Source organism: Xenopus tropicalis, chromosome 5 (assembly GCF_000004195.4).
Source record: "Xenopus tropicalis strain Nigerian chromosome 5, UCB_Xtro_10.0, whole genome shotgun sequence".
In the NCBI taxonomy this organism is placed as follows: Eukaryota; Metazoa; Chordata; class Amphibia; order Anura; family Pipidae; genus Xenopus; species Xenopus tropicalis.
The window spans coordinates 32,602,967-32,619,817 of record NC_030681.2 but is presented as its reverse complement, the minus strand read 5'-3'; the positions used below and the strand labels follow the sequence as shown (position 1 = coordinate 32,619,817).

Below are 16,851 nucleotides of genomic sequence, written 5' to 3'. Positions count from 1 at the left end.
TGCCTTCCCTACCCTGCCTGTGTGCCATACTCTGCCTGCCCTACCCTGCCTGTGTGTGTGTGCCATACTCTGCCTTCCCTACCCTGCCTGTGTGTGCCATACTCTGCCTTCCCTACCCTGCCTGCGTGTGCCATACTCTGCCTTCCCTACCCTGCCTGTGTGTGCCATACTCTGCCTGCCCTACCCTGCCTGTGTGTGCCATACTCTGCCTTCCCAACCCTGCCTGTGTGTGCCATACTCTGCCTTCCCTACTCTGCCTGCGTGTGCCATACTTTCACTGTGTGTGCCATTCTTGGCTGGTTTGTGCCAAACTTGGCCTGTGTGCCATACTCTGCCTGCCCTACTCTGCCTGTGTGTGCCATACTCTGCCTTCCCTACCCTGCCTGTGTGTGCCATACTCTGCCTTCCCTACCCTGCCTGAGTGTGCCATACTCCACAAGAGTAAGCCATCAAAGCAGCCAGACAGGTGGGGGGCCACACAGAGGGGGGTCATAGATGATAACGATTAGCGTTTTTGCGAGTGGAGAAAATTTCTCTGTGTAGAGTTTTGCTGGGAAACAAATTGTGTTTTTTTGTCCTCAAAAGAAAATGCAAGAAAAATGCCCATTTACGCCAACACATATGGTGCAAGAAAAAACACCCACTGACATTAATGCATTTGGTGTAAGAAAAACACAAAGAAAACTGTCCATTGGCTTTAATGCATTTGGCATGAGATAATACAATAACGTCCATTGACCCCAATGTATTTGGTGTGAGAAAAACCCCAGTGGCTTGAATGTATTTGGCGAGATGTTGCCATTTCACAATTTTTTCATTGTAGCGAAAGACAGCAGTTTTGCTCATTAGTAGTGGTAACACTATTTCCACTGTCCATAATAGCAAGTTAAAAAGCAGCAGGACTCATAAAAGGCTGAAGGGAGAGCAATCTCATACCTCAGGGTGCCCTATGTGCCAATACACATGGTACATTTGATGATGGTAGATTTTACAAGCACTCCATCACATGGCAACGTAGGCAATTACATCCACATTCACAGCCCCCTTGAGTACAGACCCACGGAGATACTTAGATCAGCTCACACCCCGAATCTGTCACATAGCAGAAGCAGGTACAATCACACATGTAAGGCATTGATAAGCTCATCTGAGCAGTTGCACTTTGCAGAAAAATTAGCAAAACGAATAGTCAAAGGGCCTTTTTTTGAAGCTTTCTTTTTTGCGCAAAATGCATTGAAGGCAATGGATATTTTTTCAACTCTATTTTTCTCACAGTGGAAATGTTCAAATCTGCACCTAGCAAAAAAAATTCCTTTAATTACTAGTGTAAGCTCTAGGGTTGCCAAAATATCAACCTTCCTATATTATTATCTTTCTTTCTTATTAATAACATTGGCATTGAGCATCATTTTTATTGGCCAGAGAGGAATAATCTTTGCACCCAGGGGGGAAAAAAACGTATGTGGCTGATCACCATTAAGCTGGAATCGAACCAAAGCTGTCAGGACTGGAGCTAACCCTTCCAGTCCCCTGCTCTACCACTAAGCTATTGATGTGATCGCCAGTTGTGTTGCACACAGGCTTATAACTATGCCCTATTTGCCTATTAAGTAGCAGTGAGGTTGAGCAATAATGTTGGCAGATCAGACCTGGCTTACAACCAGGGCTATGGCACACACGGAGATTAGTCTCCTGTGATTAATCTGCTCTACTTGGCAACTAACCTGAAAAATGTTGTATTTATTCTGACATGAGAACACAGTTTTTAGAAATGCACACACAGGTTTAAAATGTGTGCACAAAATAATTTTTTGAGCACATGGCCTAGAAGGATTTAAAGGGAACATTTACTAGGTGGACTCTTTGAATTAACAACAGAACTTGGGAGCAGGAAACACTAAATCAGACATTCTTAACCTGGTCAGGACCCCCCACCCAAAATTGTCAGCACCAGCCATCAGGGAACCAAATCCCTTTAGGGGGAAGAGCCCACTGAGCAACAAACCACTCCAAAAAGGCTTTCCTCCGCCAACAGTAGGAGTCGCCAGTGGAAAGTCCTTCGCATCACTTAAGTAATCTAAAGTCATGTGGAGTTTCCTTCTGCAGGAAATTTTGTGCGACTTTGGAAATCAAAGCGATGCGAAGGGCTTTCCACCGGCAACTCCTATTGTTGCTGGTGAAACGCCTTTTCGGTGCGGTTTGTTGCTCATGATAGCAGAGATCTATCGCAAGCAACTCAATCACTCTGTGAGTTCTTACCCTCAAAGAGAGGCATTTCCTTGCCAAAGACAAATTACATATCGCACTGAATTACAACAGCAAAATTAAAGAAGGCAACTGTGTTATTAACAGCTGGGGGTTGATGACAAAGGTAAGTTTCTTTACTTCCAATTTATTCTATTTACTTCTGGACTGAAAGTAAAAAATGCCTGTGGCCACTAAATGTTCTCTAGTTTTATAGAGTTACCAGAGCTCTAAGATGAATTGAGATATTTTATAAATAAGAACTCCTCTGTGATCTTCCTCTCCCTATTACACAACACAGACGCCTGAGGCAAGAGTTCATCCGAAATAGAATTACTGATAACATCAACTGCAACATTTCTTCTTACTTTTATCACTTCATTTTACTGCAGACAGGTAAATGTTGATGCAAGATTTTAGCAATAAAAGGCAAGCATAATATTTGGAAGTGTTTTGCTGCAGAAGACAAGTCACCATCAGACCCTCAGCAGATTTCAGCCAATGTTAGGTTACTGGAATTTGAGCAAGCAGTTCATGAATGAATGATTACACAGTAGTCTATTGATTCGGTACACATCACAATTATATTTACAAAGTGCATCAAAATACTTTTTTTCCTGTAATAATTAAATTAGAGGCAACAATATCCATGCAGCAGTCAAACAGAGAAACAGGACTTAAAATGCAATAATTTAGAGGGACAGGGAAGGCAAAAAAGGATACCAAACAATGAATTAATTCTTAACCTTAATTTTAACCCTTTTACTGCCAGCCATTTTGGTCAAAGCGGAACTTGTATTGCCAGACAGTTTTTGAACATTTTGCACTGTTTCACTTTAGGGGCCTTTCCTCGGGGGGACTTTTAGTTTACCAAGGAAAACAATATATCGTTTTTTTCAGAACAACCTAAGCTTTCAAAATATGGTAGAATTTTTGTGTAATTCCAATTCTGTAACAAGATATAGGCTTCTAAATGTCTAAAAATGCAAAAAAAATCAAATTTTCCATAATATAATCACACATACTAGAAACAAAAATTATTTTATGCACGAATATACAACTGATTTGGAAAGTCCCATGTCTCCTGAACGTGCCAATACCAAATATATATAGTTTTATGGAGATTTCTCACTTGTATAGGTCAAAAACTCCCAGCAGTACACTACCAAATTCCCAAAGCACTGCTCCAAAAAAACTGCATACTTTGGATTTCAAGGCCAAAATTCCACTAACAGAAGGTTTATCCCAGAAAATTGTAAATTTTTGGAAAGAACAGATTCTGGGGAATACAGAATAGGCACAACTGTCTGTCTACTCCAAACTATCAAGTCGCAATGCTTTCCTAAAGTTATTGGTTTTTATCAAAATTTGTGATTTTTTTTAAAAATCGCTTCAAAGCTTCTAGTCTATAGTATCTTATCTCCTACAGGTCATAAAGTAACCAAATAAAACACCCTAAATATGAATGCCTGGGGTCCACTGAACAGTTTGATGCCCAATATGTATAGGTTTACCTAAGTATGTGGCATGTAGGGGCCCCAATGTGAACATGCCCCCATATGTACTGTCATTTCTGTCATTTCAGCTTCTGCAAAATCAACACATTTACATCATTATATGTGGGATGAAGCTAGTAAAAAGTACGCTCACCCCAGAAAGTCATATATTTTTGGAAAGTACACATTCCCCCGAATCTAAAATGGGTACCCATGTCTTTCTACTCCAAAGTACCAAGCCGCACAGCTTTTCTAAAGTTAGCAATTTTGATGACATTTCCAAAAATCCCCTCAAAGCTTCCAATTTGAAGCATCTTATCTCCCACATAGCATTAGGTACCAAGATAAAACACCCTGAATTTGAACACCAGGGGTCCACTGAACAGTTTGATGCCCAATATGTATAGGTTTACCCAAGTATGTGGCATGTAGGGGCCCCAATGTGAACATACCCCCATATATACTGTCATTTCTGTCATTTCAGCTTCTGCAAAATCAACACATTTACATCATTATATGTGGGATAAAGCTAGTAAAAAGTATGCTCACCCCAGAAAGTCATATATTTTTGGAAAGTACACATTCCCCCGAATCTAAAATGGGTACCTATGTCTTTCTACTCCAAAGTACCAAGCCGCACAGCTTTTCTAAAGTTAGCAATTTTGATGACATTTCCAAAAATCCCCTCAAAGCTTCCACTTTGAAGCATCTTATCTCCCACATAGCATTAGGTACCAAGATAAAACACCCTGAATTTGAACGCCAGGGGTCCACTGAACAGTTTGATGCCCAATATGTATAGGTTTACCTAAGTATGTGGCATGTAGGGGCCCCAATGTGAACATACCCCCATATGAACTGTCATTTCTGTCATTTCAGCTCCTGCAAAATCAACACATTTACATTATTATATGTGGGATAAAGCTACAAAAAAGTACGCTCACCCCAGAAAGTCATATATTTTTGGAAAGTACACATTCCCCCGAATCTAAAATGGGTACCCATGTCTTTCTACTCCAAAGTACCAAGCCGCACAGCTTTTCTAAAGTTAGCAATTTTGATGACATTTCCAAAAATCCCCTCAAAGCTTCCACTTTGCAGCATCTTATCTCCCACATAGCATTAGGTACCAAGATAAAACACCCTGAATTTGAACACCAGGGGTCCACTGAACAGTTTGATGCCCAATATGTATAGGTTTACCCAAGTATGTGGCATGTAGGGGCCCGAATGTGAACATACCCCCATATATACTGTCATTTCTGTCATTTCAGCTCCTGCAAAATCAACACATTTACATCATTATATGTGGGATAAAGCTAGTAAAAAGTATGCTCACCCCAGAAAGTCATATATTTTTGGAAAGTACACATTCCCCCGAATCTAAAATGGGTACCTATGTCTTTCTACTCCAAAGTACCAAGCCGCACAGCTTTTCTAAAGTTAGCAATTTTGATGACATTTCCAAAAATCCCCTCAAAGCTTCCACTTTGAAGCATCTTATCTCCCACATAGCATTAGGTACCAAGATAAAACACCCTGAATTTGAACGCCAGGGGTCCACTGAACAGTTTGATGCCCAATATGTATAGGTTTACCTAAGTATGTGGCATGTAGGGGCCCCAATGTGAACATACCCCCATATGAACTGTCATTTCTGTCATTTCAGCTCCTGCAAAATCAACACATTTACATTATTATATGTGGGATAAAGCTACAAAAAAGTACGCTCACCCCAGAAAGTCATATATTTTTGGAAAGTACACATTCCCCCGAATCTAAAATGGGTACCCATGTCTTTCTACTCCAAAGTACCAAGCCGCACAGCTTTTCTAAAGTTAGCAATTTTGATGACATTTCCAAAAATCCCCTCAAAGCTTCCACTTTGCAGCATCTTATCTCCCACATAGCATTAGGTACCAAGATAAAACACCCTGAATTTGAACACCAGGGGTCCACTGAACAGTTTGATGCCCAATATGTATAGGTTTACCCAAGTATGTGGCATGTAGGGGCCCGAATGTGAACATACCCCCATATATACTGTCATTTCTGTCATTTCAGCTCCTGCAAAATCAACACATTTACATCATTATATGTGAGATAAAGCTACAAAAAAGTACGCTCACCCCAGAAAGCCATATATTTTTGGAAAGTACACATTCCCCCGAATCTAAAATGGGTACCCATGTCTTTCTACTCCAAAGTACCAAGCCGCACAGCTTTTCTAAAGTTAGCAATTTTGATGACATTTCCAAAAATCCCCTCAAAGCTTCCATTTTGAAGCATCTTATCTCCCACATAGCATTAGGTACCAAGATAAAACACCCTGAATTTGAACGCCAGGGGTCCACTGAACAGTTTGATGCCCAATATGTATAGGTTTACCTAAGTATGTGGCATGTAGGGGCCCTAATGTGAACATACCCCCATATATACTGTCATTTCTGTCATTTCAGCTCATGCAAAATCAACACATTTACATCATTATATGTGGGATAAAGCTACAAAAAAGTACGCTCACCCCAGAAAGTCATATATTTTTGGAAAGTACACATTCCCCCGAATCTAAAATGGGTACCCATGTCTTTCTACTCCAAAGTACCAAGCCGCACAGCTTTTCTAAAGTTAGCAATTTTGATGACATTTCCAAAAATCCCCTCAAAGCTTCCACTTTGCAGCATCTTATCTCCCACATAGTGTTAGGTACCAAGATAAAACACCCTAAATTTGAACGCCAGGGGTCCACTGAACAGTTTGATGCCCAATATGTATAGGTTTACCTAAGTATGTGGCATGTAGGGGCCCCAATGGGAACATACCCCCATATGATCTATCATTTCAGCTCCTGCAAAATCAACACATTTACATCCTTTATGTGGGATAATGCTACAAAAAAAGTACATTCACCCCAGAAAGCCATATATTTTTGGAAAATACACATCCCCCCGAATCTATAATGGGTAAATATTTCTTATTGCTACAAAGTACCAAGCTGTAAAGCTTTCCTAAGTTTGCAGATTTATATGACATTTTCGAAAATCGCATAAAAATGTTGCAATTTGCCGCATTTATCTCTCACAATTTCTTGATAAAGATCAGATAAAGACAAATCACCCCAAAAAGGAACACCAGAGGTCTACTGAACAGTTTGATGCCCAATATGCATAGATATACCAAAGTCTGCGGTGCGTACTGAACCCAAAATGAAAATAGCGCATAAGGATTTCTCGCCTGCCAGCTCAGCTTTTGCACACAGAGCCCCCTGTCAGTGTATTATGTGCCAAAACTTCCCCTAACCATACAGTGACCCCCACAAAACCATATATTTTTGGAAAGTACACATTCTGACAAATCCAACAAGGGTAAAGAGTCCTTTCTACACCAAAGTACCAATCTGCAGAGCTTTCCTAAAGTTATTGGTTTTTATGACATTTCAGAAAATCGCCTAAAAATGTTGCAATTTGTCGCATTTATCTCACACAATTTCTTGCGTACAAAGGCAAGTCACCCCAAATAGGAACACCAGAGGCCTACTGAACAGTTTGATGCCCAATATGCATAGATATACCAAAGTCTGCGGTATGTACTGAACCCTAAATGAAAATAGCGCATAAGGATTTCTCGCCTGCCAGCTCAGCTTTTGCACACAGAGCCCCCTGTCAGTGTATTATGTGCCAAAACTTCCCCTAACTATACAGATCCCCCACAAAACCATATATTTTTGGAAAGTACACATTCTGACAAATCCAACAAGGGTAAAGAGTCCTTTCTACACCAAAGTACCAATCTGCAGAGCTTTCCTAAAGTTATTGGTTTTTATGACATTTCAGAAAATTGCCTAAAAATGTTGCAATTTGTCACATTTATCTCACACAATTTCTTGCGTACAAAGGCAAATCACCCCCAATAGGAACACCAGAGGCCTACTGAACAGTTTGATGCCCAATATGCATAGATATACCAAAGTCTGCGGTATGTACTGAACCCTAAATGAAAATAGCGCATAAGGATTTCTCGCCTGCCAGCTCAGCTTTTGCACACAGAGCCCCCTGTCAGTGTATTATGTGCCAAAACTTCCCCTAACTATACAGATCCCCCACAAAACCATATATTTTTGGAAAGTACACATTCTGACAAATCCAACAAGGGTAAAGAGTCCTTTCTACACCAAAGTACCAATCTGCAGAGCTTTCCTAAAGTTATTGGTTTTTATGACATTTCAGAAAATTGCCTAAAAATGTTGCAATTTGTCGCATTTATCTCACACAATTTCTTGCGTACAAAGGCAAGTCACCCCAAATAGGAACACCAGAGGCCTACTGAACAGATTGATGCCCAATATGCATAGATATACCAAAGTCTGCGGTATGTACTGAACCCAAAATGAAAATAGCGCATAAGGATTTCTCGCCTGCCAGCTCAGCTTTTGCACACAGAGCCCCCTGTCAGTGTATTATGTGCAGTAACCCCCCCCTAACTATACAGTGACCCCCAGAAAACCATATATTTTTGGAAAGTACACATTCTGATGAATTCAAAATAGGTAAAGTTATTTTTGTACATAAAAGTTACACCTGGCAAAGCTACGCTAAAAACAGATCAGGAACACTTATATAGGGATAAAATGTGATAAAACCACAAAAATTGTGCAAATCAGTGAAACAACAAAATAAGTTACATGACAGTGTAATTAGTGGCCAGAATATCTGATCCAATAGTTACGCTGTCAAAATAAACAGTTTTTAGGTAAAAGAAAATAAAAACAAAGTGGTAAAATGAAAAAAAAAAAAAAAAAAAGCAAAACAAAAAAAAACCAAAGTGTTTGTGTATACATGTGTGTACATGTGTAAAAGTTGTGTGATAGTGTGTAAGTGTGTATATGAGTGTAAATAAGTGTATAAAAGTGTGAAAAATGAAAAAAAAAAAAAAAAAAAAATAAAATAAAAAAAATGCTAAAATGTGTGCTGTAAGTGTGTGTAAATGTATGTAAGTGTGTATAAATGTATGTAAATGTGTGTATAAGTGTGTAAAAGTGTGTAAATGCAATAAAAAAAAAAGTCCTTACCTGTTCCTGAAGACCGATCGCCTCCTTCCTCATTTGGGCCGGCGCTGGGGGAGAGGGAGGAAGCAGGAAGCAGCAGATGCGATGCGATCGCATCTGCTGCTTCCTGGAGGGTCCTGCGAGCGATCGGCTCGCAGGACCCTGATGACAGCCCCCCTGGCACATTGCCCAGGGGGGCTGTCATTGTTAGAAGCCCTCTGCAGCGGCGGCACATGCCGCCGCTGCAGAGGGCAGCGCTTAAACGCCAACGACGTATGAGACACGTCGTTGGCGTTTAAGCCCTTTTACTGCCAGCACGTATGCCATACGTGCTTGGCAGTAAAAGAGTTAAAGGAGAAGGAAAGGCTAAGTCACTTGGGGGTGCTGAAATGTTAGGCACCCCCACATGACTTTAATCATTTACCTTTTACCCCGGGCTGGTGCCCCTGTTAGGAGAAAACTGCACCAGCCCGGGGTACCTGCAGCGAGCGCTTTCTTCTTCCTTGCTGATCTATTGGCTCCAAACATAATGTGGGGATTTGGGGCAAAAATGCGTACCTGTGTGTTTCCTTGATGATATCAGCTCTATGTATCTGCACCCAGGCCGATGCAGTGCCTTTTGGCACAGACACAGGAGCCAGCAAAGGCCAGCGCATAGTACTGCATTTTATCTCTAGGGTATATGGCAACTTCTATATTTTTTTGTGGTGCTTGCTGGGTAATCACATTATATCATTAAGTGAAAACCACACAAGGAGGATTTCAGAGCCATTGCATTGGGCTGGGTGAAGGCCTACACAGCAGAATACAGCACAAAACTTTTCACATAGCTCCAAATTACACTTGGCGTGCCTGCACCAAAGCAAACACAATGGCTCCGAGTGCAGGCACAACAATAAGATTTTTGAAGTGTAGGGGCGGATTCTTGGCCTGTGTTTATCATGCAATAATCAGTACGTATATGGCAGGAGACGAGGCGACAAATATCAGCAAAAGCCTTGGATATTGGTCATCTTCTTGATTGGGACAGATGGAAAATTTTTACAGTGCGTCTTTAAAGGCACCTGAGCATCAGCAAATGTTTTGTGCTGAATCATCAGATAGGGGTACAATTCTTTTGTTTCTATCTGCATATCTGACGATTTAGCTCTGAAAGTTAGTGGAGTATACGAACAATCTTTCCTGCGATCAGTGGTCACAGGAAAGATCATAATTGTAACGTGTATTGCCACCATTAGCTGCCGTTTTTATCCCAGTATTAACCTCTCATTAGTATATTATGGTGAAAAGCAAGTCTATCATTTGTACATAGGCCCTATTTTCTATTTACATATGGAATAGCAGGACTAAACATGGCCATAAACAGGCAGATTACAGCTGATGATTCAGCCGATTCAGACCAGGCAGGTTTAAAAATCTCACTGAGGTGAGGACAGCATCGACCACAGAGGATTTTTCAGTGTATAGTCAGGTTAAAGGTAGTAAAACACAGGCAGACTTAAGCTGCCTATTTGGCCTATTCAGACCATGTATGGGGCCCTCTGATGTACCCGCCCAACCAATATATGGCTGAAAAACAGGCAGATGTTGAGCATGCAGGTTTAAAAATCCCACCAGGACAAGGGCCATATTAGTTTGTTGATGCGGTCCTTACTCTGATGGCTCGCATACCATCATTGTAACCCAAATCATTTGGTCCTTGGATAAGTTCACCAAACAAACAGATCTTTCTCAGATAAAAGTGTATCATTCACATTGTGGCCTTAGCCTAAAGGTGGCCATACACGCACCGATAATATCGTACGAAACCTCGTTTTGTACGATATTCGGTGCGTGTATGGTATGTCGGCGAGTCGACCGATATCGCAGGAAGCTGCTGATATCGGCCGACTCGCCGATCGGACCAGTTTGAAAATTTTGATCGGGCACCATAGAAGGCACCTGACCAAAATCTCCCTTCAGCGCTGAATCGGCAGAAGGAGGTAGAAATCCTATTGTTTCTACCTCCTTACCTGCTGATTCAGCCCTGAATGGTGTGTGGCGGATCTGACGATGTTTCGTGCGACCATGCCACGTGTATGGCCAGCTTTAGGCTAATCAGGCTGCAGTCACTTAGAATATTGCCAAATGGGCACTACGTATGCCAAGAATCCTCCTATCCACTGACCTTTGCTCCCTCCTGTGTCTGCATCAGCTTAGATGCATACACACAGGGCATGCCAGCTCTGAAATGTGTGAGTATGCATTCAAAATCCGCTCCATGTGTCGGCATTTTTAAAAATCAATTCTGTATCTAACAAAATAATGTTTATCAGGACAATTATATGTAAAACAACATTTTTACTTCTCTAACAAAAGATAAAATCAGGAATTATTAACAAAAAATATCTGCATTTTATTTTTGTGTTTACATGGTGATTCTTTTTCAAGGTTACTAGTCAGATGCTTTACTCTCTGCCTTCCTAGCTATAAAATCTGCAAAATACACTCAGTACTCAAGGTAAGATCAGTAACCATACACTGTATACCACAATCTATATTTACCTCACTGTGGCTGAAATAGATCAAAATATATTTAATCAGAAGCACAGGAAAAATTAGTAAGCAGAGTTGAATAAAAGCAAACAAAACCACAACCCTATAGCTATTACGAGGAAGAACATAACAAAACCTTTTTCAAAGGTCAGGTACTGGGTTTATTCTCACTTATGAACCGGTGATTCAGTCAGAATAAAGCTAGATATACACAGGCATTTTAGAATGCCAATTTGGCTCCTTTAGACTGAGTCGGCAGCTTACGTACCCACATATGCCCAAACCCACCCCCCGACTTTCTCCCAGACGGATATCTACGGGGCAGGTTTAAAAATCCTGTTGGATGGCCTTCATTATGATCCAATCATTGGCCTAAGGGTGAAAGGATCAGATCTGCCTGACATAACCCAGCAACACATAGGTGGCAAAGATCAGCTTGTTTGGTGACCTTGCCAATTGAATGTATCTTCAGGTGTATAGCAACCTTTTAAATTAATAAGCTGTTCTTTTGCTTAGATATAGTTAAATATTTTGCCCAAGAAATGGAAAGCCCTTCATTTGGAATCAACTAGGCAGGCTTGATCCAAGAAGCTTTCTACTGATTGCGACAAGGACCAGAATACTTAAAGCTCCATACTAACTGGCAGGGAATGTCACCACTTACAGTAGGTAAGAGTAAGAAGAGCAAAGGGGCTGGGCACATCTAATTGCAGGGAAACAAGCTCAGGTCTCCCACTGATTTTGTATTCTGATTAGCTATATTATATTTTATAATGTAGTAATAATAATAAAAATAAAGTGCATAATATAACATTAAATAATTACATTTACATTATATATGTCATCATTAAAATATATACTATGCACTAGTTGTGCCACCCCCTCACTCGCGGTTCTTGTTAAAATTGTCTTACTTGAAAACAGTCCTTGGTGCGAAAAAGGTTGGGGACCACTGCAATATGGGATTTAGCAAAATCTATGCACTTTCAGAATTCTGACTGGGCCAAATCTTTAGCATTCAGCCCCTTTATGTTATGTTACTTTAAAGGAGAAGGAAAGGCTAATAAAGAGTTAATCTCAAGCTGCAGGCATACCTTCAGTTCTCTCAATAGTGCCCTTAAGTCTCCCCATATTTCAACTATTCAGATGATCAGAAGCCAAACAGGAATAAAAAACGCTGAGCTGTGTAAAGAAAGTTCCCATAATGCCTCACTCTGGCACGGAGACCCAGACCAGTGTACATGCTCAGTTAGTAAGACTATGAGGAAGCTTCCTGCCGATTGGCTCAGAGTGATTTCTTAGCATTCTTGAGGGAGGGGGGAGCAGGAGAGGGGAGAGAGATGAGAGCTGTGTTTCTGGCACAAGAAAACAGACACAACAAATCTTTTGACAGAGAAGTCAGTGCAGCGTTTCTGTGAGTGCTTATGGCTGTATTTACATAGACCTTTCTGATAAAGCTTACCGTATATACTCGAGTATAAGCAGAGTTTTTCAGCCCCAAAAAAGGGCTGAAAAATTCAAACTCGGGTTATACTCGAGCCAAAGTAGAGATCCCCTGCTAGTGCCAGACCCGCCAGAGCCACCACAGCCACCAGAGCCCCCAGACCTGCCGCCGCCAGACCTGCTGCCAGACCCACCGCCAGGCTTCCTAAGACTGCGCTCTTCTGCGCGTCAGGCGGATGTGACGTCACACGCCCCCCTTCCTGCGCGCTTCTGCCCTGCCACGCTCCCAGAGACATCAGCAGCTCAGCAGCACCAATAGTGGTAAGAGTGTAGTGGAGACAAGTATGCTCACGATGGCTTGGGTATGAACTGCACCATACACTTTAATTGCTACTTTGCATTGCTCAAGCTTAGTGACAGGTGGATTTGCAGAGGCATGTAGCAGGCATGATAGAAGTCTGGGGGGGAATGAAGTATCATTTACACCCCAGACCCTGTTGTAGGGTATTGGTAGGGGGCAGGATAGGGTTGCCAATGTGCTGAAGCAGGCTCTGAAAGACATGGTGCAGCTTGCCTAACAGTTTCAATAATCAATATGTATTGGGGCATTAATATAACCACAATATGGAGCTTATTTGTGCAAGAAGCACCAAAGTGAATAAAATCAAAAACATAGAAAACCACTGTAGTGTGTAGTCACCAGTTAAATGTATAAAGATTGCCAACCTCATCGGAGCTCCATTTGATATGATATTTTTACCATATTGTTTTTGTTGACCCTCTTCTGCACTTACAGAGCTAGTTTACTGTTTTTCTTTGAAATAAATATTTAATAATATATACCAAATTGATGCCTCAATTAATGTCATTTTATTGGAATTTATTTTGATTATTGAAACTTAGCAGTAGCGGCTGCATTTCCCACCCTAGGCTTATACTCGAGTCAATAAGTTTTTCCAGTTTTCTTAGGTAAAATTAGGTACCTCGGCTTATATTCGGGTCGGCTTATACTAGAGTATATACGGTACTTAGTATCTACCTTCCTTTCTCCTTAAAGCTCCGAACAACTGAAATTGACTATTTCTTGTCCGCTGTTTTTCCTCAAATTTTAAAATACACATTTCAATTTAAACAGACTGGGTGCCACAAGAATACTTTGGAGGCCATCACTTGACTCACACACCTCCGGACACCACCGGCTCGCTGTACTTCCTACAATACAGCATGCTCAATATATTTTTGGATAAGGTTTCATGCACATACGAGGTCCAATCCAAAGCTAGAACTACTGAATAGGACTGAATGCAACTGGCTGTGTCATGTAGTAAGGACATTTACACTGTTTGATAACAGGTTCCCAGGCCCAGACTGGCAAATACCTGAGGGGCTGCTGTAAGATGTCATAGACAGTCACTATTTATTGGGCTGGTGGGGGGCTGTTTGGGTCTCATTGTTCTATAAATACCAGGGCCTATTTTGTGTCTCAGTCCAGACCTGCAACTTTGTCTGTCAGACCACAGATGAGTACGAAAGTGAGTTTAAGGCAACCTGGTCTGACACATGTATTCCTATGGTGTATAGGGCCTTACCAAGAGAGTGTCCAAAAAGCTAGCACCCAGAACCTCTTGAGCGCTACAATGTTGGTTGTTATTGTTCTATGTTAGGCAGCACATCTATGGCAACTACACTGCCACACAACAGTGTGTAAAACAACAAGCACACATGGTCCCTATAGCAGAGTACACTGCACATGTTAACAAACCAGAAGTAGGCTGCTCCGTGCTTATTAAAAGCAGAATGCACATCTATAATTTATTATAAAATATAACCTTTCATTAGACAGAGAGCGGCACAATAGCATGGAGTACAGCACACAAAGCACCTTTATTCAGGTCCGAACTTGGATTCAGAGACCCAAACAGCCCAATAAATAGTGAGTGTCTATGGCATCTTACAGCAGCCCCTCTGGCATTTGCCAGAATCCACAGATTGCCAGTCCGGGTCTGCCTTTAAGTATGCATATTATCGGGGTGCCATAATGATGAAGTTATTCTAAGTATCACAATTAATATGTGTGACATAACAAACTGTATAAGTTGGATGAAACTATTAGATATTTCTGTTTATGCTGAAATGTACCCCCTGCCCCCTCCTACCTATTGTAGCAAATGCATTGTGTAGGTTAATCTCATCTAGGTGTGTATTGTGTGTAGCCAGCCGGCTCTGTCTGGCCCTTCTAATGTAATTGCCCCTATTGTGAGGGCACACAAAGCCAGACCCCATAGTGACACAATACACATAGTTACCCCTTGTGAGAGCAGTGCTCTGTCTAGTAAATGCAAAAGACTGAACTGGGCATGCTCACTAGGTGGCTTCCCATAGGCACAGTGGGATTAGCTATGATTGGCCCCTCTAGAAGCTGCCTTTGGGTTGGCAGAAGGAGTGAAATCCTGTTTTGGTTTTACGACAGGGGCTGCTCCCTTTCTGGCTACAAAGGTGGCTGCCAACAGTTCCAAGGAGCCTTTTGTCTGGGGTGTAACCTTAGCTACAGCAGGACCCCCTCCCCTGTGTTCCCCTGGAATCTACCTTAGCTGCGGCAAGAAGATTCCCCCCAACTGTGTGTATTTCCCTATTCCCTAAGGAACAAGAGTGCAGGCTGGCTACCACCTACTGGCTTAAGGAAAACTGCTGAGGGCTACTTGCCATTTCTCCAATAAACGCCTTTCCTGTGAAACCAACTGTTTGCTCTTTGGGTCCTGCCCTATGTCTGGGAACTCACGGCCCTGAGGTTGTGACAATATGCATAGTAACTGAGGTTGAAAAAAGACAATACACCCAAAGGGTTGTGTTTTATCACCATATGTGGAGAATACCCCTAAGAGATACAAGCAATATGGCACCCCCACTCTTGTAGGAAAGGAATGTTCAGTGCAAGCAAGTACACACACATATACACACACACACACATACATACATACATACACATACACACACACACACACACACACTCCTATTTGCAAACACTTAAGCTCTCCAGGCAGCAGTGTAGCGCTTAGCAGGCACGGAGATCCAGCCACAGATATACAGCACACCTGCTGTTGTACAACCTGCCGTGCCCTTACACCACACAGACTATTTCTCTTACTAATTGAAATGATGAAGCGTACGCCGGTGCGTTTCCATAGCTAATGCTCGGAGAATATAGGCCTCAATCGGAGCCGGGGGCTTTCCTACTCACCGAAATAAGCCTTCCCGTCTCACAGCCCGTCCTCCCAGCTGCCCCAACACCGGATTTGCTGCGGCTCTTGTGACTTGCCGCCCACACTGCCAACACCCCCTTCCCTATGTACCTGAGGTCACTTCTCCAGCAGCAGCAGCAGCATCTCCCGGGCGGGCAGAGCCCCGAGCACCGGCGGCATGAGCAGGGCCCGGCATGCACAGCGGCTAGTACCGGGGGAGGGGACTGCCACACAGCAGCTGGGCATGGCGGCGCGACTGCACTGATACCGTGCCTCAGCCACGCACTCACTTAGCAGGAACCTGACCCGGAAAGCATGGGGAAGCTTCAGTGTATGAAAAGAAACCAGGGCAGGGTTGGCCAAGCTGCGGCTCTCCAGCCATCATTAAACTGCAACTCTCAGATGTTAGTGCTAACGTTGTATAGCACTAAGGGCTTGAAATAAATTCTTACCATTATTTCTTTATTGCTTTATTTTTCTGTTCAGACTATACAATGTTTCGCTGTCATTCGAACCTTATACTGGCTGCTTGGTTGCTAGGGTAATTTAACTCTAGCAACCAAATAGCCTTCATTGACAGAAACAAACGTAAACAGTTCGAAAAAAACACAAAGGATTATACCTTACTAAAAGAGCTAGGAGGCCTATTCATTAAAGGGAAATACAAAATTCCACATTCATGATCAAGGTTTTACCACCTAAAATTTATTACATTTTCCATCCGATGAAATAATTTTGTGAGACACTGGGCCCATAATGCCTGATTAATTTATATAATTTGCTCATTTATAGCTGAACTATTTGGTTGGGCTGGTTCTAGGCTTTACTAGATGGTTACTTTGCATTATGG

General features: G+C 42.0%; 1 protein-coding gene across 2 annotated transcripts in view; it reads right to left on the bottom strand.

Annotated features, from left to right (window-relative positions):
* Positions 1 to 16,360, bottom strand: part of vps54 (VPS54 GARP complex subunit) — a 52,117-nt gene extending 35,757 nt beyond the window's left edge. Inside the window, exon 1 of one of the 2 annotated variants that reach the window (XM_004914708.4) lies at positions 16,113 to 16,360. The gene's annotated coding sequence lies outside the window, so the exon portion shown is untranslated. The other variant, XM_002939319.5, reaches the window with a different exon arrangement.
* Positions 16,361 to 16,851: the final 491 nt, after the last annotated feature.